We start from the raw sequence: 26,861 nt of genomic DNA, 5'->3' as shown, positions 1-26,861 counted from the left end.
CCATGACAAGTGTTAGAAGAAAAAAGAAAAGAGAAGAATTAACAGATATGCTTGCCTGCTAAGTCTCTTCAGCTGTGTGCAGATTTTTGTGAACCTATGGATTACAAACTACCAGACTCCTCTGTCCATGAGATTCTCCAGGCAAGAATACTGGAGTTGGTTGCCATGCCCTTCTCCAGGGGATCTTCCTGACTCAGCGATTGGACACACATCTCTTACAACTTCTGCATTGGCAGGTGGGTTCTTTCCACTAGCGCCACCTTGGAACCCCAACAGACATGAAGGACGTATTAAGGACACTCTTATCTAGATTATCTGGAGAAGGCAATGGCACCCCACTCCAGTACTCTTGCCTGGAAAATCCCATGGGCGGAGGAGCCTGGTAGGCTGCAGTCCCTGGGGTCGCTAAGAGTCAGATATGACTGAGGGACTTCACTTTCACTTTTCACTTTCATGCATTGGAGAAGGAAATGGGAACCCACGCCAGTGTTCTTGCCTGGAGACTCCCAGGGACAGGGGAGCCTGGTGGGCTGCCGTCTATGGGGTTGCACAGTCGGACACGACTGAAGTGACTTAACAGTAGCAGCAGTACCTAGATTATCATTGAGAAATGTCAGAGTGAGAAAGGCAAGGAGAAAATCCTTCATGAGGAGGAAAAAGGGATCACCTCTAAAACTAGCAGACTTAACATCATCAAGAGGTGCCAGAAGGAGGGAAGGGGACTGACTCCAAAGCACTGAGCTGCAAAGGAAACATATTCTGACAATTCTGTGATAAGATAAATTTCACTCACCTATGAAAATCTTGGAGAAGGAAACGGCAACCCACTCTAGTATTCTCACCTGGTAAATCCCAGGGACAGAGGAGCCTGGCAGGCTACAGTCCATGGGGTCACAGAGTCAGACATAACTGAAGCGACTAAGCATGCAAGCATGAAAATCAAAGACTTTTAAAGGTATAAAATCTAAGGAAGATAGTAATGCCTATGGATCCATCCACAATGACATAATTACATAAGGACTTACTTCAGGAAGAGAAGAAAAAGAAGACAGAATGAAGGAGTCACAAAAAGGAAGACAAGAATCAAGGAAGTGGTGAAATTCAACAGTAAGTGAATCTGTCTCTCCAACTATTATGGTCAGTTCTATGTGTCAACTTGAATGGGCCACAGGATACTCACATATTTGTTATTGTTGTTTAGCTGCTAAGTCATGTTTGACCCTTTGTGATCCATGGACTGTAGCTTGCCAGGCTTCTCTGTCCACGGGATTTCCTAGGCAAGAATACTGGAGTGAGTTGCCATTTCCTTCTCCAGGGGGGATCTTCCTGACCCAGGGATCAAACCCTTGTCTCATGTCTCCTGCAGTGAAAGGTGAGTTCTTTACCACTGAGCCACCAAGGACATCCTACTCAGATATTTGGTTAAACATTATGCTAGGTGTGCCTGTGAGTGTGTTTCTGGATGAGATTAATATTTGAATCTGTAGACTGAATAAAGCAGATTGCCTTCTGCAGTGTGAGTAGGCCGCATCCAATCTATTGAAGGCCAAAATAGAACAAAAAGGGGATTAAGAGAGAATTCACTCTCTCTGCCTATCTTTTTGCATGGATGTCAGTTCTCCAGGCTTAGGCCTTGGAGTCTGCCTGGAACTACAAGGTCAGTTCTCCTGGTTCTCATGCTTCTGAACTCAGACTGTAAGAGTACCATGTGCTCTGCTGGGGAGCCAGGTTGCTGATTGCAGATCTTAGAATTCTTGGCTTCCACAATAGTGTGAGTCAATTCTTTAAAATAAATCTACTTATATTTATATTATTGATTCTGTTTCTCCAGAGAACCCTAATCATTTGTCTACCATTAGCTATCATCTAGCTAATGACTTACTGTTATATCAGTTTATTTATAAGAATGAAAACTGAACAAAATAAATGTCATAGTTTAAGGGAATCATAACAAGTGAGATGGAAAGTACAATTCTGTGTTTAGTGAAATCTTTACAGGTGTGGGTTTGATTTATGGTTAAATATAACCTTTAAACCATATTTAAAGGTTAAATATATGCCAATTAATATAAAAAACTTATACTTTAAATATGTCTATTAGGCTCAAAATTAGCAAAAGAAAAATTAAAGACATATTCATCATTTCAATAAGAAAAAGGAAAGGAGAAAATTAAAATGACATAATAAATAGAAACCCACAGAGAGCAGACATAAATCCAAATCTTATCATTATCATGAAAATGGAATGTGATTATCTTACTAACAAAGACCATCAGATTTTATTTTAAAATACTGTCTACTATTTGGAGAGACATAAAATGTAGGAGCATAAAGCTGAATATATAGATATGTCAGAGAAAGAAATAAGATAAAGATTGAAACACAGAGAACATTAATCTAAAAATATTAATCATAATCAAAATGGAATGACATTATCCTAAGGATGTTATATAAATAGCATAACTACAACCTCAACAATACACCAAAGATAGATGACATCATTAATACATAAGAATATAACAACATAGTTTTAAAATATTTAAAGCAAAATACTACAAAAACTAAAAATAAAATTTTAACCTATCCAATCTAATAGGTAGATGTTGATCCTTACACACATAATAAGGACATAAATTCTTTTCAAGGACATATGAAGTGAAATGAAGTGAAAGTTGCTCAGTCATGTTTGATTCTTTGTGACCACATGGACTATAAAATCCATGGAATTTTCTAGGCCAGAATACTGGAGTGGGTAGCCTTTCTCTTCTCCAGGGGATCTTCTCAACCAAGGGATAGAACTCAGGTTTCCTGAATTGCAGGCAGATTCTTTACCAGCTGAGCCACAAGGGAAGTCCAAGGATACTGGAGTGGGTAGCCTATCCCTTCTCCAGCGGGTCTTCCCAACTCAAGAATTGAACCTGGGTCTCCTGCATTGCTGGTGGATTCTTTACCAACTGAGCTATCAAGGAAGCCATATAGAATATATTTAAAGTTGATAATAATGTATTGAAGTTTTAAAAATAAAAAATCTGATATCATGGAAATCACAGTGCAATTCAATCTAAACATTAAAAACAAACAAACAAACCCAGAAAACAACAAACATCCACCTGAAAAGTATAAAGCACACTTGTAAGTGGTAAGAGGTAAAGAGGACATTGGGCTTCCCAAGTGGTGCTAGTAGTAAAGAACCTACCTGCCAATGCAGGAGGTGTAAGAGATGAGGGTTTCATCCCTGGGTCAGGAAGATCCCCTGGAAGAGGAAATGGCTACATACTTCAGTATTCTTGCTTGGAGAACCCCAGAAACAAAAGAGCCTGGTGGGTTACAGTCCATAGGGTTGCAGAGAGTCAGACATGACTGAAGCGACTTAGCATGCAGGCATGCAAACAGGAAATCACATGAAAAATTGCATGCTATTTAGAGCAGAATAGATATGAAAGTAATAGATATAACAACTTGTCAGATGTGGTCAAAGTGATGATTAGCGGCAAATTATAATGGAGGGTGTATGAATTAAACAATAAGAAAGGATGGAATTACATTAATTAAAGTTTTTCACTCAAGAAAATAGGAAAAGTGTACAGAAAAGTAGGAGAAAGAAATTCTTAAGACTCAGACATGAATAAAACAACTATTAAGTCATGGGGAAATGCACTAAATAGATAATAAAACAAAAAACTGATTCTTTAAGAGTAAAAATACAAGACTATCTATTAGGACAATCTAGGGAATTAAGAAAAGGGAAAAAAGCACAGAGAAGGTATATTAATATTAAAATAGAAAAGATAAATTAGTTTAAGCTGCTTAAAAATTTTCAGACTTGTGAAAACTCTAATGACAATATATTTGAAAAAGAGTAATATAGATAATATTTTAGAAACAAATATTTTACACTAATATTTCAGTTCAGTTCAGTTCAGTCGCTGAATCGTGTCTGACTCTGAGACCCCATGAATCGCAGCATGACAGGCCTCCCTGTCCATCACCAACACCCAGAGTTCACTCAGACTCAGGTCCATCGAGTCCGTGATGCCATCCAGCCATCTCATCCTCGGTCGTCCCCTTCTCCTCCTGACCCAAATCCCTCCCAGCATCAGAGTCTTTTCCAATGAGTCAACTCTTCCCATGAGGTGGCCAAAGTATTGGAATTTCAGCTTTAGCGTCATTCCTTCCAAAGAAATCCCAGGGCTGATCTCCTTCAGAATGGACTGTTTGGATCTCCTTGCAGTCCAAGGGACTCTTAAGAGTCTTCTCCAACACCACAGTTCAAAGCATCAATTCTTCGGCGCTCAGCCTTCTTCACAGTCCAACTCTCACATCCATACATGACCACGGGAAAAACCATAGCCTTGACTAGACGGACCTTAGTCAGCAAAGTAACGTCTCTGCTTTTGAATATACTATCTAGGTTGGTCATAACTTTTCTTCCAAGGAGTAAGCGTCTTTTAATTTCATGGCTACAGTCACCATCTGCAGTGATTTTGGAGCCCCCCAAAATAAAGTCTGACACTGTTTCCACTGTTTCCCCATCTATTTCCCATGAAGTGATGGGAACAGATGCCATGATCTTTGTTTTCTGAATGTTGAGTTTTAAGCCAACTTTTTCACTCTCCTCTTTCACTTTCATCAAGAGGCTTTATAGTTCCTCTTCACTTTTGCCATAAGGGTGATGTCAACTGCATATCTGAGATTATTGATATTTCTCCCGGCAATCTTGATTCCAGCTTGTGTTTCTTCCAGTCCAGCATGTCTCATGATGTACTCTGAATGTAAGTTAAATAAGCAGGGTGACAATATACAGCCTTGAGGTTCTCCTTTTCCTATTTGGAACCAGTCTGTTGTTCCATGTCCAGTTCTAACTGTTGCTTCCTGACCTGCATACAGGTTTCTCAAGAGGCAGATCAGGTGGTCTGGTATTTCCATCTCTTTCAGAATTTTCCACAGTTTATTGTGATCCACACAGTCAAAGGCTTTGGCATAGTCAATAAAGCAGAAATAGATGTTTTTCTGGAACTCTCTTGCTTTTTCCATGATCCAGCAGATATTGGCAATTTGATCTCTGGTTCCTCTGCCTTTTCTAAAACCAGCTTGAACATCAGAAAGTTCATGGTTCACATATTGTTTAAGCCTGGCTTGGAGAATTTTGAGCATTACTTTACTAGCGTGTGAGATGAGTGCAATTGTGTGGTAGTTTGAGCATTCTTTGGCATTGCCTTTCTTTGGGATTGGAATGAAAACTGACTTTTTCCAGTCCTGTGGCCACTGCTGAGTTTTCCAAATTTGCTGGCATATTGAGTGCGACACTTTCACAGCTTCATCTTTCAGGATTTGAAACAGCTCAATTGGAATTCCATCACCTCCACTAGCTTTGTTTGTAGTGATGCTTTCTAAGGCCCACTTGACTTCACATTCCAGGATGTCTGGCTCTAGATGAGTGTTCACACCATCGTTATTATCCAGGTCATGAAGATCTTTTTTTGTACAGTTCTTCAGTGTATTCTTGCCACCTCTTCTTAATATCTTCTGCTTCTGTTAGATCCATACCATTTCTGTCCTTTATCAAGTCCATCTTTGCATGAAATGTTCCCTTGGTGTCTAATTTTCTTGAAGAGATCTCTAGTCTTTCCCATTCTGTTCTTTTCCTCTATTTCTTTGCATTGATCGCTGAAGAAGGCTTTCTTATCTCTTCTTGCTATTCTTTGGAATTCTGCATTCAGATGCTTATATCTTTCCTTTTCTCCTTTGCTCTTCGTTTCTCTTCTTTTCACAGCTATTATAAAGGCCTCCCCAGACAACCATCTTGCTTTTTTGCATTTCTTTTCCATGAGGATGGTCTTGATCCCTTTCTCCTGTACAAGGTCACGAACCTCATTCCATAGTTCATCAAGCAATCTATCTATCAGATCTAGGCCCTTAAATCTATTTCTTGCTTCCACTGTATAATCATAAGGAATTTGATTTAGGTGAAGAAGGCTGAGCACCAAAGAATTGACGCTTTTGAACCGTGGTGGTGGAGGAGACTCTTGAGAGTCCCTTGGACTGCAAGGAGATCCAACCAGTCCATTCTGAAGCATATCAACCCTGGGATTTCCTTGTAAGCAATGTTGTTAAAGCTGAAACTCCAGTAATTTGGCCACCTCATGCGAAGAGTTGACTCGTTGGAATAGACTCTGATGCTGGGAGGGATTTGGGTCAGGAGAAGAAGGGGACGACCGAGGATGAGATGGCTGGATGGCATCACTGACTCAATGGACGTGAATCTGAGTGAACTCCAAGAGTTGATGATGGACAGGGAGGCCTGGAATGCTGCAATTCATGGAGTTGCGAAGAGTCGGACACGACTGAGCAACTGAACTGAACTGAACTGAATGGTCTCGCGGTTTTCCCCACTTTCTTCAATTTAAATCTGAATTTGGCAATAAGGAGTTCATGATCTGAGCCACAGTCAGCTCCCGGTCTTGTTTTTGCTGAATGTATAGAGCTTCTCCATCTTTGGCTGCAAAAAATATCATCAATCTGATTTTGGTGTTGACCATCTGGTGATGTCCATGTGTAGAGTCTTCTCTTGTGTTGTTGGAAGGGGGTGTTTTCTATGACCAGTGCATTTTCTTGGCAAAACTCTATTAGTCTTTACCCTGCTTCATTCTGCATTCCAAGGCCAAATTTGCCTGTTACTCCAGGTGTTTCTTGACTTCCTATTTTTGCATTCCAGTCCCCTATACTGAAAAGGACATCTGCTTTGGGTGTTAGTTCTGCAAGGTCTTTCAGGTCTTCATAGAACCATTCAACTTCAGCTTCTTCAGCATTACTGGTTAGGGCATAGACTTGGATCATGGTGATATTGAATGGTTTGCCTTGGAAACGAACAGAGATCATTTTGTCGCTTTTGAGATTGCATCCAAGTACTGCATTTTGGACTCTTTTGTTGACCATGATGGCTACTCCATTTCTTCTGAGGCATTCCTGCCCGCACTAGTAGACATAATGGTCATCTGAGTTAAATTCACCCATTCCAGTCCATTGTAGTTTGCTGATTCCTAGAATGTCAACATTCACCCTTGCCATCTCTTGTTTGATCACTTCCATTTTGCCTTGATTCATGGAGCTGACCTTCCAGGTTCCTATGCAATATTGCTCATTACAGCATCGGACTTTGTTTCTATCACCAGTCACATCCACAGCTGGGTATTGTTTTTGCTTTGGCTCCATCCCTTCATTCTTTCTGGTGTTATTTCTCCACTGATCTCCAGTAGCATATTGGGCAACTACTGACCTGGGGAGTTCCTCTCTCAGCATCCTATTATTTTGCCTTTTCAAACTGTTCATGGGGTTCTCAAGGCAAGAATACTGAAGTGGCTTGCCATTCCCTTCTCCAGTGGATCATGTTCTGTCATACCTCCTCACCATGACCCGCCCGTCTTGGGTTGCCCCGCAGGCATGGCTTAGTTTCATTGAGTTAGACAAGGCGGTGGTCCTAGTGTGATTAGATTGACTACTTTTCTATAAGTATGGTTTCAGTGTGTCTGCCCTCTGTTGCCCTCTTGCTACACCTACCGTCTTACTTGGGTTTCTCTTAACTTGGGTGTGGGGTATCTCTTCACGGCTGTTCCAGCAAAGCACAGCCGCTGTTCCTTACCTTAGGAAGGGTATCTCCTCACCACCGCCCTTCCTGACCTTCAACCTGTGATAGCTCCGTTAGGCCCTCCTGTGCCAACGCAGCCACCACTCCTTGGATGTGGATTGATCTTCCTGGCAGCCGCCCCTGGCTTCAGATGCAGGGTGGCTCCTCCAGACTGTTGCCCATGACCTCGGACGTGGGGTGGCTCCTCTCAGCTGTTCCTGTGCTGTCACAGCCTGGCACTCTTGGCTGCTGCCCCTGACCTCGGACGTGGGGTAGCTCTTCTCGGTGGTGCTGAGTGCGCTGCTGGCGCTGAGTGCGCCGGCTGTAAATATATAATCATTAACATAAAATTGTGAATCAGTGGCCAGAAGAAACTTTCTATAAAACGTTTTATGAATGGCAAAGCCAATACAGTATTGTAAAGTAAAATAAAGTAAAAATAAAAATTAAAAAAAAAAAGAATGAAAGAGGAAAAGATTGTGAGACAATACATACAAAAAAAAAAAAGTTTTAGTAAAGAAGGCTCAAATAGGTTTGGACTGAGTAACTAACATTTAACACACTTATGTTTGGAGAAGACTTAACAAGCCTTTCAAGAAAGAAATCATCCTTATCTTACAAAAGATTGTCAGAGAATTAAAAAAAAATAAAAAAGAACTCCCAACATATTTTACCAGTTCTGTGACCTCAATTATAAAACTGCACAAGAAAAATACAAAAAATAAAACTGTAGAAGAAACTCACTTATACATGTAAGTGCAGAAAGCATGAATACAGTGTTTTGAAACCTGCAATGTATGTATAAAAACTATATCACATTTAAATTTGTTTTGTTCCAGCAATAGAAAAAGGGTTTTAGTATCAGAAAGTAAAAAATGTGTATACATATTAACAAATAAGTTGATCTTAGTTTTTGCATTGAAATGTTTGATAAAAATTTGGCACTCATTCATGAAATAAAAGTTATTTTACCTGATAAAAAAGGATATTTGTTAAAAACTTGATCAAATATTACAATATTATTATTGATGAAAAAATAAGAATTTAATTCATGAAAGCTATAGCCTCCTCTATATCCATAGCTCTTCTTTTTGAGCTATATTTCAGTCCTTAATAAGAAGTCCATCAATTACTGTGTCAATATTCTTTCAAACTTATTTTAAAAATTGTGTGTGTGTGCTTAGTCGCTCAGTTATGTCTGACTCTTTACGACTCCATGGACTGTAGCCCAACAGGCTCCTCTGGCCATGGAGATTCTCTAGGCAAGAATACTGGAGTGGGTTCCTAAGCCTTCTTTCAGGGGATCTTCCCAATCCAGGGACTGAACCCAGTTCTCCCACATTGCAGGTGGATTCTTTACTGTCTGAGCTACCAGGGAAGCCCCAAATTTTACACTCATGCTGATAATTTCTTAGGTGTAGATTTCTATTTGTATTTATCTAAAATTTCATAGAATTTCCATGAAAGTTCAAGGTTTCTCATTTATAAATGAGAAACTTATTACTCTTGAAATAAGACATCATTTGGGAGGAATATTGTAAAATAACCTCTTATGTTCACAATCATGATATAACTGTTTTGTGAACAAATCAAAACCATTTTTAAAATGTAAGAATGCATTGTAATTGTCATATTTACTTGACTATGACCTTGTGAAACTAGAACTCTCTCTTGCACCCGACATCAAGGAGTAGGATTCAGTTTCTCCCAATGTCTTCATAGTCATTCCAGTGTTAAAGATATTTGTTAAATATGTTATATTTCACACATTCAATCACATTTCAGAATATTCAAAAGCTTTTGAAATTGTCAAATATATATGGCCAAAATTGTGAGATTCTCTGTAATTCATGGTAGTGAGACAGCCTTCTAGAAATCACATTTTTATATTAGAAAAAATAACTGACACTTCTGTTCAATTATTGAAGCCTATTATACAGAAATCATGTGATGGAAATTATTAATAATTGTACATTGCACTTGTATAATGTATTGATGTTTTACAAGTTCTTTTTAAAATTTAAGTATAGTTGACATAAAATCCTAAGTACTTTTTATATATGATCTTATTTTTAGCTCCTTTTAGTAAATTAAAATATCAATCAATTTAAGTATTTCTCAGTCATTTCTTGCTAGGATATAATAAACACACTCATTTAGCTTATGAATAAATTATACTGGAATGTTTTCTTTTATTCAATGCAGCAATGGTTTTAAAAATTTCATGTTATGTGTCAATTTCAGTTCATGTTAAAATCTTCCTGTAGCACCAGTCTTTAGATGACAGTGTCCTTTTCTTCTACTTGTTTGCTCTTATCTACTGTGAAGAAATTCTTTTATGTTTACTTCTTTAAAGTTTGTTTTATATCTCTTTGTCAAATATGTCATCCATTTATTTGCCCCATATAAATTTGAAAGAAACAATAAAAACAATTCTTGCCTTTAGTGGTTTGAATCAAAGTGACAAGTTTTCCTAATTTTACCCTTAGATTTAGTCTGATAGTCTTTTAAAATTAACCTCACTGTCTTACATTTAATGTAAAAATGCTTTTTAGAGAAATCTTTATAAAGATAACTATTCTTTTTGAAAAATATATGAAGATTTTTGGATAAAAATGTATTTTTAAGTTATTGGTATATACTGGACCTATATTCTTATGTTATACTCAAATATTGCACTAAATCATTACCAAATATTGACAATTAATATTAAAATATTAAAAAGGGGAGGACAAAATTTATTTATATGAGAATGTTGGTTAAAAATTTAGAAAAAAATGATAGAAATAGAAAAAATCAGCAGTTAACCACTACAATAGTAGTGATTGATTAGGCAAAAAGTCGAAAGTTAATGAGAAATCTTTATATTATAAATGTTAGGATATAACCGTCTAAAATTGTTTTTCACAGATCACTAATTAATGAAAAAAGAAGCAGAAACTTAATTTTACAGTGGAAATAACAGTCAAATACTACCTTAAGTAAATGAACAAACAATATCACCAATTATGGAACTATTAAATAACTACTAATATTATTTGTTCTTCTTAAACATAATGTTTTTATTGCAATAAAGATTTGTGGATTTTTTCTCTAAATGATTAATTTTCATGAATTTTTACCCAAACACATACAAGACATAAAATGATGTCAAACAGTGCCTGTTTCTAATGCAATGGAGTATTTTTCTTCAACAGTAAAGCATAGTTTTTTAAAAATGAACAGCAAATAAGCTTTTTTTTTTTTTGTATAATGATTTATTTCATATTCTGATAGAGAAAATTGCAAGTTATGGTCACAAATACTAATAATAAGCTTTTATACTTTATAACATTGTGGGAAAAGTAATATTTTCTAAGATCAACTATGGAACTTATAGATATTTACCAAATAGATAAAGAGATGTTGAAAATGCATCTGGCTAAACCTGTGAAAATCTCTGATTTTTTTTATACTAAAACACTCTGTTGGGCTTTAATTCTCAGTGCTGTGGGGTTGATGTGTCTCTAAACAATCACTGTTTAGTCTCTACATCCTCTTTGTGACCTCATGAACTGTGTAGTCTGCCAATATTCTCCGTGGGTTTTCCAGGCAAGAATACTGGAATAGGTTGCTGTTTCCTTCTCCAGGGAATCTGCCTAAGTAGGGATCTAACCCACATCTCCTGTGTTGGCAGGCAGATTCTCTACCACTGAGTCACCTGGGAAGCTCAAACAAACATTATTGCAATTAAAATTTAATTAACAAATTTAAAAATAATTACTTGACTTGTAGAAAACAGTGTGCTGGAAACTTTCTTCCTATTTTAAAGCTTCATAATCTAGTAGATTGATTAAGACAAACTTGCCAGTTTTACATATGTGATCAGGGTTAATAAAGAAAAAGCTGATTTCCCCTCCAGATCTATTGATTCATAATATCTATTGTCATTAGAGTATCCAAAATTTGTATAGAAAGATGTGCTGTGCTGTGCTTAGTTGCTCAGTTGTGTATGACCTTTTATGAACCCATTGACTGCTGCCCACCAGGATCTTCTGTCCATGAGGATGCTCCAGATAAGAATACTGGAGTGGGTTGCCATGGCCTCTTCCAGAGGATCTTCCCAATCCAGGGATTGAACCCAAGTCTGCCACACTGCAGGCAGATTCTTTACTGACTGAGCCAGCAAGCCCAAGAATACTGGAGTGGGTAACCTATTTCTTCTCCAGGGGATCTTCCCTACTCAGGAACCAAACCAGAGCCTCCTACAATGCAGATGGATTCCTTACCAGCTAAGCTACCAGAGATGCCCCATGGAAAGATGGTACTTGATCTCACATTTTGGTTTGACCCAGAAGGACATGAAATGGTTAATTTGAAAATCCCAACTTTTTGTTACCAACTGATGGGTTAAAAAAAAATGAGTTCAGAGCACCTGTGCCTAGTGATATAGCCTGGAAAGATTAATAAACAAAGAGAAAGAGAACTTTGACATTTAATTGCATTTTAATAATAAATTGCATCATATTCCCATAGCAGGAGCTACATATAGATAAAAATATATTTCTCTCTTACTGTTACTTATATGATGGTGCATCTGAAGTCAGGTATTTGTGCTCTAATGTTTGTATGTGTATGGTTATTTGACCTAATTGTTTAATCTCCAAAAATGTCATAAAGCACCTGAGCTATCTTGCAGAGTAGTCTTTAAAAAGATAGGACTTGGAATGCCCTCCCCCATCCTGAAAGGCTCTGTGCTTCTTTAAGAGCCCAGTCCTGGCTAGTGCTACTGTATCTCAATTGTATAATATGTTATTCTTAGACATATATTTCAGATTTTGTGAATCAGGGGACCAGGACTAGGGTAAGAGAAAGCCATGTTGGATTAGGGATAGATTTCTCCTTAAAGGAGAACCATAATAAATAGCCATTTCTTTGAAAAAGGATGCAGTCAGATGAGAAGGAGAGGACTCTTGTCAACATGGTGGCTGAACTAATGGAGGTGGGTCCCCACATTGAAAAATATGTAAATTCTAGTTGCATATAATTAAGCTTAAAGGACTTCTCAGTGGCTCAGTGGTAGAGTCCTCCTGCCAATGCAGGAGACCCAGGAGACCCAGGTTCAATCCCTGGATTGGAAAGATCCCCTGGAGAAGGAAACGGCAACCCACTCCAGTATTCTAGGATGGGAAATCCCAAGAACAGAGGAGTCTGGTGGGCTACAGTCCGTAGGGTCACAAAGTGTCAGACACCACAAATTAAGTTCAAGAAATGTAAAGAAAATAAATTCTAACTTACAAGTTAAAAGAAGATAAAGTAAAACTGCAACTAGGCGGTAAAGTTAACCATTCCAAGCGACATCAAAAGGTGATACACAAGTTAAGTTCCAGTAAGAAAATGGCCATGCCATAGACCATCACATTCAGCTACTGGGAAATGAAACCAATCATTTTGCATTAAATCAACACTGAAGAAATACTGCCTCATCTTTGACGAGATCCTATAGGTTTCTATTGCAATGTCTTAAATATGAAGCAAGGAAGCAAGATGCCTATAAATCATCAACGAGAATTAGAAGTTCCATGTTAAAAATTAATTTTTAAAGAATTTTGAATTTACGTAACCCATATAATTACAAAGCATAAATAGAATTTTTATAGAAAGTCTTCATTCCAGGGCTATTAAACCAAAAGCAATTTTCACAATACCTATGAAATCATTGGCAAAGAACTAAAGATAGTAGTGGACTATGAAAGAGCATGTCTATACTGTTCCAAGTGAGAAATGGACTAGAAACTGTGAGAATAAATGATATTATATAAAAATAGCAGGCAAACAAAATACTAGAAATCTTGTAAATGAAAATGTAGTCCTTGAATTAAACAAAAAAGCTAACAAATAGACAAATGAAACCAATGATGAGACATCACCTAGGTGAGAATAAATAAACTGGAGGTAAAATATAGATATAGAAGAAAGAAAAACAAGTCTCGAAACTGGGGTTTCACAACACAATCATTGTTCAAATTTTAGTGTATTTGCATTTTTCATGAACTACAGTGCAATTTAGAACAGTATTATTAATTGTTTTTCTCTTATGATTGAATTTTCCTGCAGTGTTCTCTCCACTTCAGAAATTGTACATATCAATTTCTAACATCCATAACATACATGCAGTACTTAACACTGTATAAGTTATTGTGGACATGTATTGTAACATAAAATAAATTGAGTCCAGCCCCTAGAAAATCCCATGGACAGAGGAGCCTAGTAGGCTGCAGTCCATGGGGTTGCTAAGAGTCAAACACGACTGAGCGACTTCACTTTCACTTTTCACTTTCATGCATTGGAGAAGGAAATGGCAACCCACTCCAGTGTTCTTGCCTGGAGAATCCCAGGGATGGGGGAGCCTGGTGGGCTGCTGTCTCTGGGGTTGCACAGAGTCGGACATGACTGAAGTGACTTAGCAGCAGCAACAGCAGCACTTTGAAATCTCCACTGATGTCTTTTTAGACATGTTGAGAGCGTTCTGAATGTATTTATTCTGAACGGACCTCGCTTACCATGGAGACAAACGTTGGGAAGATGCGAGACAGCAAAAGAGACACAGATGTATAGAACAGTATTTTGGACTCTGTGGGAGAGGGAGAGGGTGGGATGATTTGGGAGAATGGCATTGAAACATGTATAATATCATATAAGAAACGAATTGCCAGTCCAGGTTCGATGCAGGATACAGGATGCTTGGGACTGGCGCACTGGGATGACCCAGAGGGATGGTATGGGGAGGGAGGTGGGAGAGGGGCTCAGGATTGGGAACATGTGTACACCTGTGGTGGATTAATGTTGATGTATGGCAAAACCAATACAATATTTTAAAGTAATTAGCCTCCAATTAAAATAAATAAATTTAAATTTAAAAAAAGAAGTGCATGAAATTCAAAATAGCAAAAGCCTGAAGTGATGTCAAATAAATCCTAGTATTCCACAGTAGGCTTTATGGAAAAGTGTTAGTCACTCAGTCATATCTCACTCTTTTGCAGGCCCATGGAACTGTAGCCCACCAGACCTCTCTGTCCATGGAATTTGCCAGGCAAGAGGATCAGAGTGAGTAGCCATTCCCTTCTCCAGGGCATCTTCCTAGCTCAGGGACTAAACCCAGGTCTCCTGCATTTGCAGGCAGATTCTTTATCGTCTGAGCCACCAGGGAAACTTTATGGGAAGATGATCTTAAAAGATGACTAAGGAAAAGAACTTTGGTTGAAGAATGAGTTCCATAAAAAGATGTAGAGCTGCATTGCAGCTTAACAGATAAAATCTTCATATAATACTGAGTTCTTACAAGTATTTTATTCTTAGCATTTGATGTGAAAGTTGAAGAATGTGTTGAATGTTGACAAAAAGAGAAAGCAAACAAACAAGATTTTATGCAAAATAAAGAAGGACATATCATGAGCAAAGGCAAGCTTGAACTAGAAAAGACTGCACATGTTCTTTAAATAAATAGATGTGCACATGTCCAATAAATAGATGAATGGACATTTAATGTGGAGATATAATCAGATAGTTAGAAATAATAAGTAGAACTTGGAAGGGAAATTTAAGAACTACAGAGGGGCTTTACTGGTGGCTCAGCTGGTAAAGAATCTGCCTGCAGTGGAGGAGACCTGGGTTTGATCCCAGGGTTGGGAAGATTCCCTGGAGAAAGGAAAGGCTACCCACTCCAGTATTCTGGCCTAGAGAATTCCATGGACTGTATAGTCCATAGGGTTGCAAAGAGTTGGACACAACTGAGTGACTTTCACTTTCACCTTTTATAAAACATAGATTAAGAAAAGTAGGCAGTTAAGGAGACACAGAGCTTGCTAAAATGAAGGCAAGATATCATGAAAAAGAGATGAGTTAGAGAATTGAATCTTGCTTCCCTGGTGGCTCAGTTTGTCAAGACTCTGCTTGCAATATGGGAGACCTGGATTCAATCCATGTGTTGGGAAGATCCCCTAAGAAGGGCATGGCAACCCACTCCAGTATTCTTGCCTGGAGAATCCCCATGAGCAGAGAAACTTGGTGGGCTACAGTCTATGGGGTTGCAAAGAGTTGGACATGACTGAGCGACTAGGCATAGCACAGCAAAAGAATACTCAAGCTGGGAGTATTGTTGTCCAGTACTGAGCTATTGTAAGAAACCTGTGGTGGATTCATGTCGATGTATGGCAAAACCAATACAGTATTGTAAAGTAAAATAAAGTAAAAATAAAATTAAAAAAAATAAAAATTAAGAAATTAAAACAACAACAAAAAGAAAAAAAAGAAAGAAGAATGAAATAAGGGAAGAATGGGGGAAGGTATTTAAGTAAGGCATAACATGTAATCGAATTATTAGATGACCTTTATTGGTGCATTTTAGCATGATAGTGGCATTTCAGTTTTTAAAGTGCTGTGCTACTTATCCCAAAATACATTCCCCAAGTTATCCTGGCTGCACCTAGCTTCTGTGAAACTACAAAATATAGTTATTCCACTTGAGGACTTCTTGATACTGCAGCCTAAACTTCAATTAAGATAAAGCAGAAATTATAACATAAACTTAAATTATGTGATGTTGATTACTGGTCAGGTGGGATGGACCCATGAAGTTGGAAAGTTGGTGACCCTTGTAATGTCATCATAGTTGGTAAAGTCATCTTTGAAAACTTGTAAAGCAGAACACATGGTTCTTGAGCCTGTATCTTTGGGGGAAATAGTTGTAAATAGCCATAATATGAATTCTGATCCTTACTGGTTTTTATGCAATTTATTAAAATAAAGTAGTAACTCCAAGTAATATTTTACTTACTCTCAAAACAAGATTTTACTTACTTCCTGGGCACATTTTCTGGGCTGCACACCTATGAACTACTTTTCTCATCCTCACACTTTTAGCCAGGTATGGCTCTGCAGGTAAGCTCTCACCAATGAAATATGAACAGAAGTAAAGGGTGCTTGTTTAAAAGGAGACTTCTTATCCTTGTCTTCCTTTCTTCCCTTTTGCAGGTTGAAATGTCCAGTGTGGTGGAAGAACATCAAACCGTGCTGATGAAGCCAATAGCTATGGAAATAATGGAGCATGAAATAAGAAAACAAATCCCTTGAGGAGAGGGGTGGAATCACAGAACAAAGCTGTTGCATGTACCTAGGCTCTTTGGGCTTTTAAGTGGTTCTGTGTATATGAAATAACTTTCAATCTAATTTAAGTTCTTGCTTAATTTAAGCCTTCGCCAACAAAGGTCCCTCTAGTCAAAGCTATGGTTTTTCAAGTAGTCATGTATGGATGTGAGAGTTGGACTGTGAAGAAAGCTGTGAGGTGAGGTGAGGTGAATTCGCTCAGTCGTGTCTGACTCTTTGCGACCCAGTGGACTGTAGCCTACCAGGCTCCTCCATCCATGGGATTCTCCAGGCAAGAATACTGGAGTGGGTTTCCATTTCCTTCTCCAGGGGATCTTCCCGACTCAGGGATCGAACCCAGGTCTTCCGCATCGGAGGCAGACACTTTAACCTGAGCCACCAGGGAAGCGGCTAAAGAAAGCTGAGTGCCAAAGAATTGATGCATTTGAACTGTGGTGTTGGAGAAGGCTCTTGAGAGTCCCTTGGACTGCAAGGAGATCCAACCAGTCTATTCTAAAGGAAATCAGTCCTGAATACTCATTGGAAGGACTGATGCTGAAGCTGAAGCTTCAGTACTTTGGCCACCTGATGCAAAGAACTGAGTCCCTAGAAAAGACCCTGATGATGGGAAAAATTGAAGGCGGGAGGAGAAGGGGATGACAAAGGATGAGATGGTTGGATGGCATCAATGACTTGATGGACATGAGTTTGTGTAAGCTCCGGGAGTTGGTGATGGACAGGGAAGCCTGGTGTGCTGCAGTCCATGGGTCACAGAGAGTTGGACACAACTTAGTGACTGAACTGAACTGAACCAAAGCCCCTTGCATTTTATCAGCAGTGTACCCTGTATCTTAATAAAGCTTTAGAAGAATATGGGATGATTTCTACTTACTTAAAGGGGATGGGTAAATTGAGTTTTTATGATTAAAAAATTGACTCATTTATAGAGTGGATAAGGGACAGATGGATTGTTAGAAATAACTAACTTAATATCTTGCCATAGTTCCTTACATGCTTAGGAAGTAAAATAGTAATCAAAATTTTAAGAAGAGGAACATTTACAGTCATGAAACTTTATCATAGATATCTTCTCCAACTGTCAGAAAAATATGTATATAATATGTATATGGACAATGCTATATGGACTTTCCAGGTGGCTCAGTGGGTATAGAATCCAACCACAATGGAGGAGAGGCAGGAGATACAGGTTTAATCCCTGAGTCAGGAAGGTCCCCTGGAGGAGGGCATGGCAACCCACTCCAATATTCTTGCCTGAAGAATCCCATGGACAGAGGACCCTGGAGAGCTACAGTCCATAAGTTTGCAGAGTTGGATAGGACTGAGCATGCACACACACACACACACACACACACACACACACACACACACATTTATAGTATATACAGTAAAACACTAGACAGAAAAGTATTACATATTACTCTCTATGTATTCATAAGTATTTCCTGTATATCCATATATTATTCTCCACACATTTACAGAGTACATGTTTTCTGAATTAATAGAGGATTGAATTTCCACAATTCACAGAAGGACAGAACTTTCTAGGTGTTCTATAATTAGGTAGAAAATAGTTACTTATAAGAAAACATCCAGAAATGTATCATTAACTCTCTGAATGTGTGAATGAATCTGACATTTCCCAGGAGCTAATGAGATACATGCTTGCTAACTTGTCAAGCATTCTTTTTTGGAAATCTTAAAAAGAACAGTCTTCTAAATCTGAGTCATTAAGGTGATACCAAGTCAAAATACACCAAAAAATGAGAATTAGATTTCGTTCTCTAATAGCGTTTCATGTGAAAAAGCAAGGTCTCTACTGAATTGGATAGATTTGACTTAGAATCCTGATCCTGTGGATGACTCGTTATCATCTTAACAAATTTGTTCCATTTCTTAGAGTCCTGTGTATGGTGAAAACTTAGAACACCCAAGACTTAGTCCCTGCTATTGCCAATGTTGTGACTGCTTTTGCTTCCCTTCCTTTTTTTTTGCATTCTCTCCAGTTTATTTTGTAACAATTTTTTTAGAATGCAAAATCCAGTGTCCTAATTATCAGCTCAGATTTTGACCACTTTTATCTCCTAATGCTTGACAAAGTGTTTTAGTCCCACACAACTAATTATAGGCAGTGGAGAGCTGCTGGATTCACATTCATCTTGGATCTATCCCTTTAAGTAAGTATTTTGATGTGCATGCAGATAATTAAACTGTTTGCACTTGTAAAAATAAGCCTAAAAATTTCATTCATTATTTTCACTTTTATGAACTATTCAATTATTTTTCCCATTTATCAATCATATTACTCTTCATTTTTGTTTTTAAGATAGCATCTTGTCTCTAAAAATAATCATTTATCAATTATGTTGTGAATATTTTCTCCCAGATTATAATTTGCCCTTTAATTTTTTAAGAATGCACTTAATAAATACTTATTCTTTAGTGCATTTGTATTTATACAAACTTTTCTTCTAAGATTAGCACTGTGTCTTGTTTAAGACATTCTTTTCTTTTCCCAAGATAATAAAATGCTTCCCTAAACATTATTCTGAAATTATTAAGACTTGATCTGCCACATGTAAACCTTTAATCTTTTGAGGTTTGAGCTTTGCCCCTGATACAAGGAAGTATTTAATCGTACCTAATGATTCTCCTCTATGAGATAATAATAACTTTAGGTCTCTCAATTTGTTTAATTTGTGACTGTCATTTTATTTTATTTTTTATTTTTTGGCATTTAGTATTTTACTGATTGTTTTTCTTTTTCCTTTGTGTCTTATTTATTGCATTAATTGGTCAATACTGACCAGCCCTTCATAAGCTTACTCTTTATTAGACTCTGTATAACTAGTCATTCATCATTTCTTTTTTTTTTCCTTTTTTTAAATTAAATTTTTATTTTTACTTTATTTTACTTTTACAATACTGTATTGGTTTTGCCATACATTGACATGAATCCACTACGGGTGTACATGCGTTCCCAAACATGAACCCCCCTCCCACTTCCCTCCCCAAAACATCTCTCTGGGTCATCCCGTGCACCAGCCCCAAGCATGCTGTATCCTGCATCAGACATAGACTAGTGATTCGATTCTTACATGATAGTATACATGTTTCAATGCCATTCTCCCAAATCATCCCACCCTCTCCCTCTCCCTCTGAGTCCAAAAGTCTGCTCTACACATCTGTGTCTCTTTTGCTGTCTTGCATACAGGGTCATCATTGCCATCTTTCTAAATTCCATATATATGTGTTAGTATACTGTATTGGTGTTTTTCTTTCTGGCTTACTTCACTCTGTATAATTGGCTCCAGTTTCATTCATCTCATCAGAACTGATTCAAATGTATTCTTTTTAATGGCTGAGTAATACTCCATTGTGTATATGTACCACAGCTTTCTTATCCATTCATCTGCTGATGGACTTCTAGGTTGTTTCCATGTCCTGGCTATTATAAACAGTGCTGTGATGAACATTGGGGTACACGTGTCTCTTTCAATTCTGGTTTCCTTGGTGTGTATGCCCAGCAGTGGGATTGCTGGATCATAAGGCAGTTCTATTTGCAATTTTTTAAGGAATCTCTACACTGTTCTCCATACTGGCTGTACTAGTTTGCATTCCCACCAACAGAGTAGGAGGGTTCCCTTTTCTCCACACCCTCTCCAGCATTTATTGCTTGCAGATTTTTGGATCGCAGCCATTCTGACTGGTGTGAAGTGGTACCTCATTGTGGTTTTGATTTGCATTTCTCTAATAATGAGTGATGTTGAGCATCTTTTCATGTGTTTGTTAGCCATCCGTATGTCTTCTTTGGAGAAATGTCTATTTAGTTCTTTGGCCCATTTTTTGATTCGGTGGTTTATTTTTCTGGAATTGAGCTGCATAAGTTGCTTGTATATTTTTGAGATTAGTTGTTTGTCAGTTGCTTCATTTGCTATTATTTTCTCCCATTCTGAAGGCTGTCTTTTCACCTTGCTTATATTTTCCTTTGTTGTCATTTTAAATATCATCATTTTAAATTAAATTTATAGGAATAAACACAATTTAATCATATATTGTTCCAGAGCTAGTGGCTTTTTATTTGCTAAGGTTCCATTTAAGATGTTTTCATCTGTATTTATTTCAGACTGGTCTCTATCATTTCCATGTCTTTTTAAGCTCATATTACTGGGTTAAATATTTTCTAAAAGTTCACAAATTATGAATATACAGCTCAGTGAATTTTCCAAATTAAACATACTCATGTATCTTGGATAAAGAAATAGAATATTATAAACATCCCCAAAGCTTTCCTTGTGACTCTTTGAAATCATCATCTTGTATTCAGAGTTCTGAATACCTTTAATCACAAATTTAAATAAATTGTAATTAAAATTAAAGCATTGATATATATAACAATTTTTATAAACTTGAGAAACTATACTATATAATATATATTATATATACTGTATAAACTTGAGAAATTATATATATTATAAAAAGCCAATCTCAGAAGATACATACTACATGATCTCCTTTATTTAACATTCATGAAATAACATATTTATAGGGATGGAGAACAGATTACCATGTTAGTTGTTGCCAGATTAGAGATTTGAAGGAGAGCATGCAAGTCTACTTAAAACAATGCATGTGCTAAAGGTGATTAAATCTACACATGCACACTCACACACACACACACAGATATGAGTGCATTTCTAACTAGTGTAATCTGAATAATTCATGTTGGTTTTAGCAATGTCAGTTTCCTGGTTATAATGCTATACTATAGCTATGTAAGATGTTAATAGAGGGGAAGCTAAGTGAAGAGTGGAAAATAAATGTCTACATTTCTTTGCAATATTCTGTGGATATATAATTATTTTAAAATAAAACAAAAATGTTTTAAAAAGCACAATTTTGAGTGCTTTATTTTATTTGTTTAAACAGCACACATAGATAAGAAAAACATTGTCTACAGTTTCCTAAATATGTCCTCGTGCTCAGTTGCTAAATTGTGTCTGACTCTGTGTGCATGGACTGTAGCCCACAAGACTCTTCTGTCCATGGGATTTCCCAGGCAAGAATAGTAAAGTGGGTTGCCATTTCCTCCTCCAGGGTATCTTCCCAATTCAGGGATCCAACCTGTGTCTTCTGCAAGTCTCCTACATTGCAGGTGGATTCTTCAGCACTGAGTCACCAGGGAAACCCGTTCTTAAATACATTTACTGTTAAAAATAGTTAGTCCCTGGCTAATGTGCATGTTAGGAAAAATGAAAAATGATATTTCATCAAAGGTTAATAAGAATGTGGAGGAAAGGGAAACTTTGTATACTGTTGGTGGGAATGGACACGGGTTTAGCCATTACAGAAAACATTATGGAGGTTTCTCAAAAAATTAAAAATAGAGCCAACATATGATCCATCATTTATTTTATGATTACCTATCCAAAGGAAATTAAATCACTATCTTAGGACATCTGTACTCCTATGTTCATTGCAGCATAATTCACAATAGACAAGATATTGAATCAACCTAATTGTCCAAAGATGGATGAACAGATAAAGAAAATGTGGTATATATGTACAGTGGAATACTATTCAGCCTTAAAAAAGAAGGGGATTCTGTCATTTGGGATAAAATGGATGAACCTGGAGGACACTATGCAAAGTGAAATAAGCCAGACACAAAAAGAGAAAAACTGCATGATATCATTTGTATGTGGAATGTAAAAAAGTGACTCATGAAAGCAGAGAGTAGAATGGTGATGCCCTGGGCTGGTGGGTGAAGGAAATGTGGAGATGTTGGTCAAAGATACAAAAACTCACTAACGCAGGATGCATAAGCTATGGAGCTATAATGTACAATATGGTGACAGTATCTAAAATTGAAAATGTATTCTTGTCCCAACTGAAGAAGCATGTCTAATGCAAAACCCATACAAGAAATAAGCCCCTTATGGTCTAAATGATGAGAAGAAAAAACTGACAGATAAATTTATAGTTAATCAGTCTTTTTATCTTCTTAGATTTTGATGATCTGAATGTAATTTAAAAATCACATGAAATATTGAGGCACTTGAAGAGAATGCCACAGAAGAATGATGAAATCTTGCTATCTATTTAATAAATCTTAGCTTATTATCTTTCATTATACTCATATATTTTTCCCTTTAACTTTCTATGATTTTTCTTTAACAGAAATGTTCCCATTAATTATATTTTTGTTTTTTCTTACCTGATTCACATCATGACTAGAAAGCAAACAATGTATTTCAATGAAGAAATCAATAAATATATACATATTATTGACTAAGAATACTAATTCAAAAATGAGCAAAGGAAAATAATGTTTAAAGCAAACATAAAGCAGAAGTTTTCATAAATTTGGTATCATTGTTATTTTAAAAATTACTGCTACATTGTGAGATTGTGATGAGATGGTCTTCAGATGAGCAAAGAGATTTTTTATATTTGAAACACAATTTTCTATATATGAGTTTGAAGATACTATACCATATGTGTACATTTATTGGGAGGCATAGTTAAATAATATATTTAGAATATTTTTAATAACTGTAAAAACATTTGTACTAGTTATTGTGCTTTATGCAATACCTTTATAATACTAATCCTCAGAATAACCTGAGATATAATTAGTACAGTTCAAAATTAATCATGTCATCTATTTAATATTCAAAAACTATGCAATCAAATATTTTGGCATCAAAATTCATTTCAGAAATAAAATTAAAAATGTGCATTTGAAGCTCCCATTTTCCTAGACTGATAATATCCTTCTTTCTCTCTCTGTCCAAATTTGCTTTAAAATATTCCTGTAACTTTTAAAAAATTTACTCTGTATGTTCTATTCATAGCCTAACTGTGTTTTACACTTTGTACTTTATATAAATCCTACTTAGGTATTTGTCAGTCTATTTTTGAAATTTTACATTGATTAAATTCAATCCTGATTAAAACTTTGAAATACATAGCTTCAGTATACCCAGTTTCATTGTGGATTACTGATCCATTATGTTGCTATCCATAAGTTATTTGGATATTAGGCTTCTAATCCATTCTTACTTTGTGTAAGGGTTTTCTCTTAGATGTGTGTACTCAGTTGTGTCCAACTCTTTGTGATCCCATGGACTGTAGCCCACCAGGCTCCTTTGTCCTTGAGATTCTCCATGCAAGAATACAGGAGCGGGTTGCCATTTCCTCCTCCAGAGAATCTTCCAGACCCAGGGATCAAACCCATGTCTCTTCAATCTCCTGCTTGACAGGAGGATTCTTTGCCACTGAGCCACCTGGAAGGCCTTAGATTATATACAAAAGTGAATTGATTGTTTTTTCTTATTATTTGTGGACCCTCCCTATGTTTGTTTGATGAATAATAATCTAGTTTATGCCTTGAAAATATCTTCTTCTAGATTAAAACATTTTTTGAAATAAAGAAAATTAAAATATTGATGTCGTAAAATTTATCAATCCATGTTTTATTGCTTTTATGTCATGCTTATCTTCATAATCTCCAAAACATAAAAATACTGCCTAGCAATTTCCCCTGTAGAAGTTTTTAAAAGTATAAATATCTTCTGGGCTTTATCCTTCAGTCTGTATCAGTAGTATTTGTACTATCATTCGGTTTTAAGCGTTTTTCATTAATATGGATATATTATACATTAAGATTTATTCCTCCTGTATTATTTTGAATTTCCATATTATTTTATTATTTTCTTTTCTGTGTTACATAAAATATGTATTTGTTACCTGTTTATCTTAACATTTTGGAAGTTATGCACTCTACCTCTACCTTTAAAGCAGCTATTATTGAAATTATAATGCCTGTTTAATTAAAAAATTTGAAGTGAATAAATTTTTTCATTATCTTTTAAAATAATAAATGATCTTGCAATGCTGCATCTAAAATTTTCTCTCTTCTGTTTCTTACAAACATATATTATTGTCTCCTCTTCTGATTATATCTTATAGTTATCACCAGTGGGAGTATTTTGGTTTTGCCATTTCAACATTTGTTTAGATTTACCCATACACTTACAGATTTTTCTTGGCTCCAGTCACACATCTTCACTCTTTCTTGTAGGGTCATTTTCTTTCTTTCTGAATAACTTATCTATTATATTAGAAAGAATTAATGGATAGCACAGTCACTATGTTTTAGTGGGTATTTTAAAAAAAATTCTCTTATTGTCATTCTGGAGTGACAGTAAAGATAATTAGTTTTTTTTTGCTTTCAATCTAGATTGAATTCTGTTCCTACAATGCTTTAAATTTATATAAAGTTAATTCAGCATTATAAACTTATAGTCCTTTCATATCTAATATTAATATCACTTGAAAACTAATTTTTTTTAATTTAGTTAAGAAAAGAAAAGAACCGTGCATTTTACAGTGGCTTACTTAATGGCTCCTAATGTTGTAGAGAATTGTTTGATAAACAAAGTGCAGAAAACTGAATACATGGTCTGCAAAGACTATTACAGTTCTATTGAAACACTTGTCAGCTGCACTGCAGGCTATTAGTATTAAGAATGCAAATGAGAAGCATAGAACTGAAGGATGTATGAAGGATCCAGCGTGGTTCTTGACATTATAAACTTCAACAGTACCAGTTTCTACTTTTCCAGTTTGTTCTAGAAATTGAGCAGGTAATTGCCCCACTACAGAAATTGTTTTGAACAACCAATTACGTTGGTTTTAAAGTGTTCATAAGTTAAGAATAAAAATATGCACTTTCAAAAATGTTTCTTAGGAAATATTAAAGGGGTTCTGAATCTTGGCATTATGAAGCCCCAGGTTACACACTCAGTAGTCATGAACTTTATTTGAACATTTGGGGAGTCAAATGACATAACCTGATAGAGGCAAAATATTTATTTCTTTGTTTAATAGATGAGATTGCATGTTTAATTTAGTTCATTAAAAAATAATATTTCAGATAATAGTTCTACTTCAATATTTTTCTTAATCAAATCTTTATAATTCATTTAAACAATGCTAAAATACTGTTTTGGTAATCATAATAAATTCTCTTAAAGTAAGCTTAGCTTTTGATATATAAATATATATGTGTATATCACTAGTGGATTTATTCCCAAACTTTACCTCCAAACATTATTGGACACACCAGGAAGTAATTTAAAGACTTGAACTTCAACTTGACTTTAACTCGCTGAGAACCAATTCTCTCATTACTAGCAGTAAAATGCCACTTTTAAAATGTAAATCACTTCGGTAAGCCTATACGGAGAGTAGGGCACATAATAGCTCAATACATCACATTTGTCCACATTCCCCTGGCTTAGTAGTCACTAATTGACAAAGGCTTGACTTATTATTTTACCTGCGAGTCTATAGTCCTAGAATCCCAACAAATATCTAGGGTGTCTTGTGGCAGGTGGTTTTCTGCCTAGGATAATATTTGTGAGAAGAATTAGCTAATTAGTAAAAGCTCAAAAGACTTTTGATGATTTAATCAAACCTTAAATGGTGGTGACCTTCTTTGAGATAAAAAACACTTACTGAACTCAAGTATCCTGCAACGCAGAGAACACGCAGATGAGTGCTCTACATACTGTGTTACCAGAGTAACAAAATCTGGTAAAATGTCCAGGCAGACCCGATGACAAGGCTCTGAGAAAAGCATGGGTGCCTCCAGAAGAGGCTTTCCAGATACACTGCATTATAGAAAACCAGGATATTAGGTTTATAATTGCTTCTGTGGTTGATGTTGAGTAGAAATTGACAATGGCGATTCAGCAATACGGTTAGGATATATAGCTTCTTCTATTACTCATTTGTTCCAATAAGTTAGCATATAATTTGATGTGATAGCAAGCATATTTGCTACATAATATTTTATTGCATGATAGCTTATTATGCAAAAAGATAAATCAATAAATAAATTCCCAATCTTGCTTTTCTTCGGTCAAGAAATGGATATGTGTGAACAGGGACAGAGTTTTGAGCCTTCCATTTTCTCTCCTATTTCCCTAGGCTTGGACAAAGTAATGAGAACAATGTCACCCTAAGGTCCCATCTTTGAGTAAGGCTTAATGTTATTGAGAAAAACAGTCTTGTTAGAGAAGAGAAA

General features: G+C 36.4%; 1 long non-coding RNA gene across 2 annotated transcripts in view; it reads left to right on the top strand.

Moving 5' to 3' along the window:
• Nucleotides 1–24,676, top strand: part of LOC132657265 (uncharacterized) — a 181,976-nt gene extending 157,300 nt beyond the window's left edge. For both annotated transcript variants that reach the window (XR_009595150.1, XR_009595149.1), the window contains one exon: nt 16,637–24,676. This is a non-coding gene — a long non-coding RNA (uncharacterized LOC132657265). The remainder of the gene's footprint in view (nt 1–16,636) is intronic.
• The last annotated feature ends 2,185 nt before the right edge of the window (nt 24,677–26,861 follow it).

This window comes from Ovis aries, chromosome 10 (assembly GCF_016772045.2).
Source record: "Ovis aries strain OAR_USU_Benz2616 breed Rambouillet chromosome 10, ARS-UI_Ramb_v3.0, whole genome shotgun sequence".
Lineage (NCBI taxonomy): Eukaryota > Metazoa > Chordata > Mammalia > Artiodactyla > Bovidae > Ovis > Ovis aries.
Note: the sequence above shows the minus strand (reverse complement) of the source record. Positions and strands in the feature narration are given on the sequence as shown.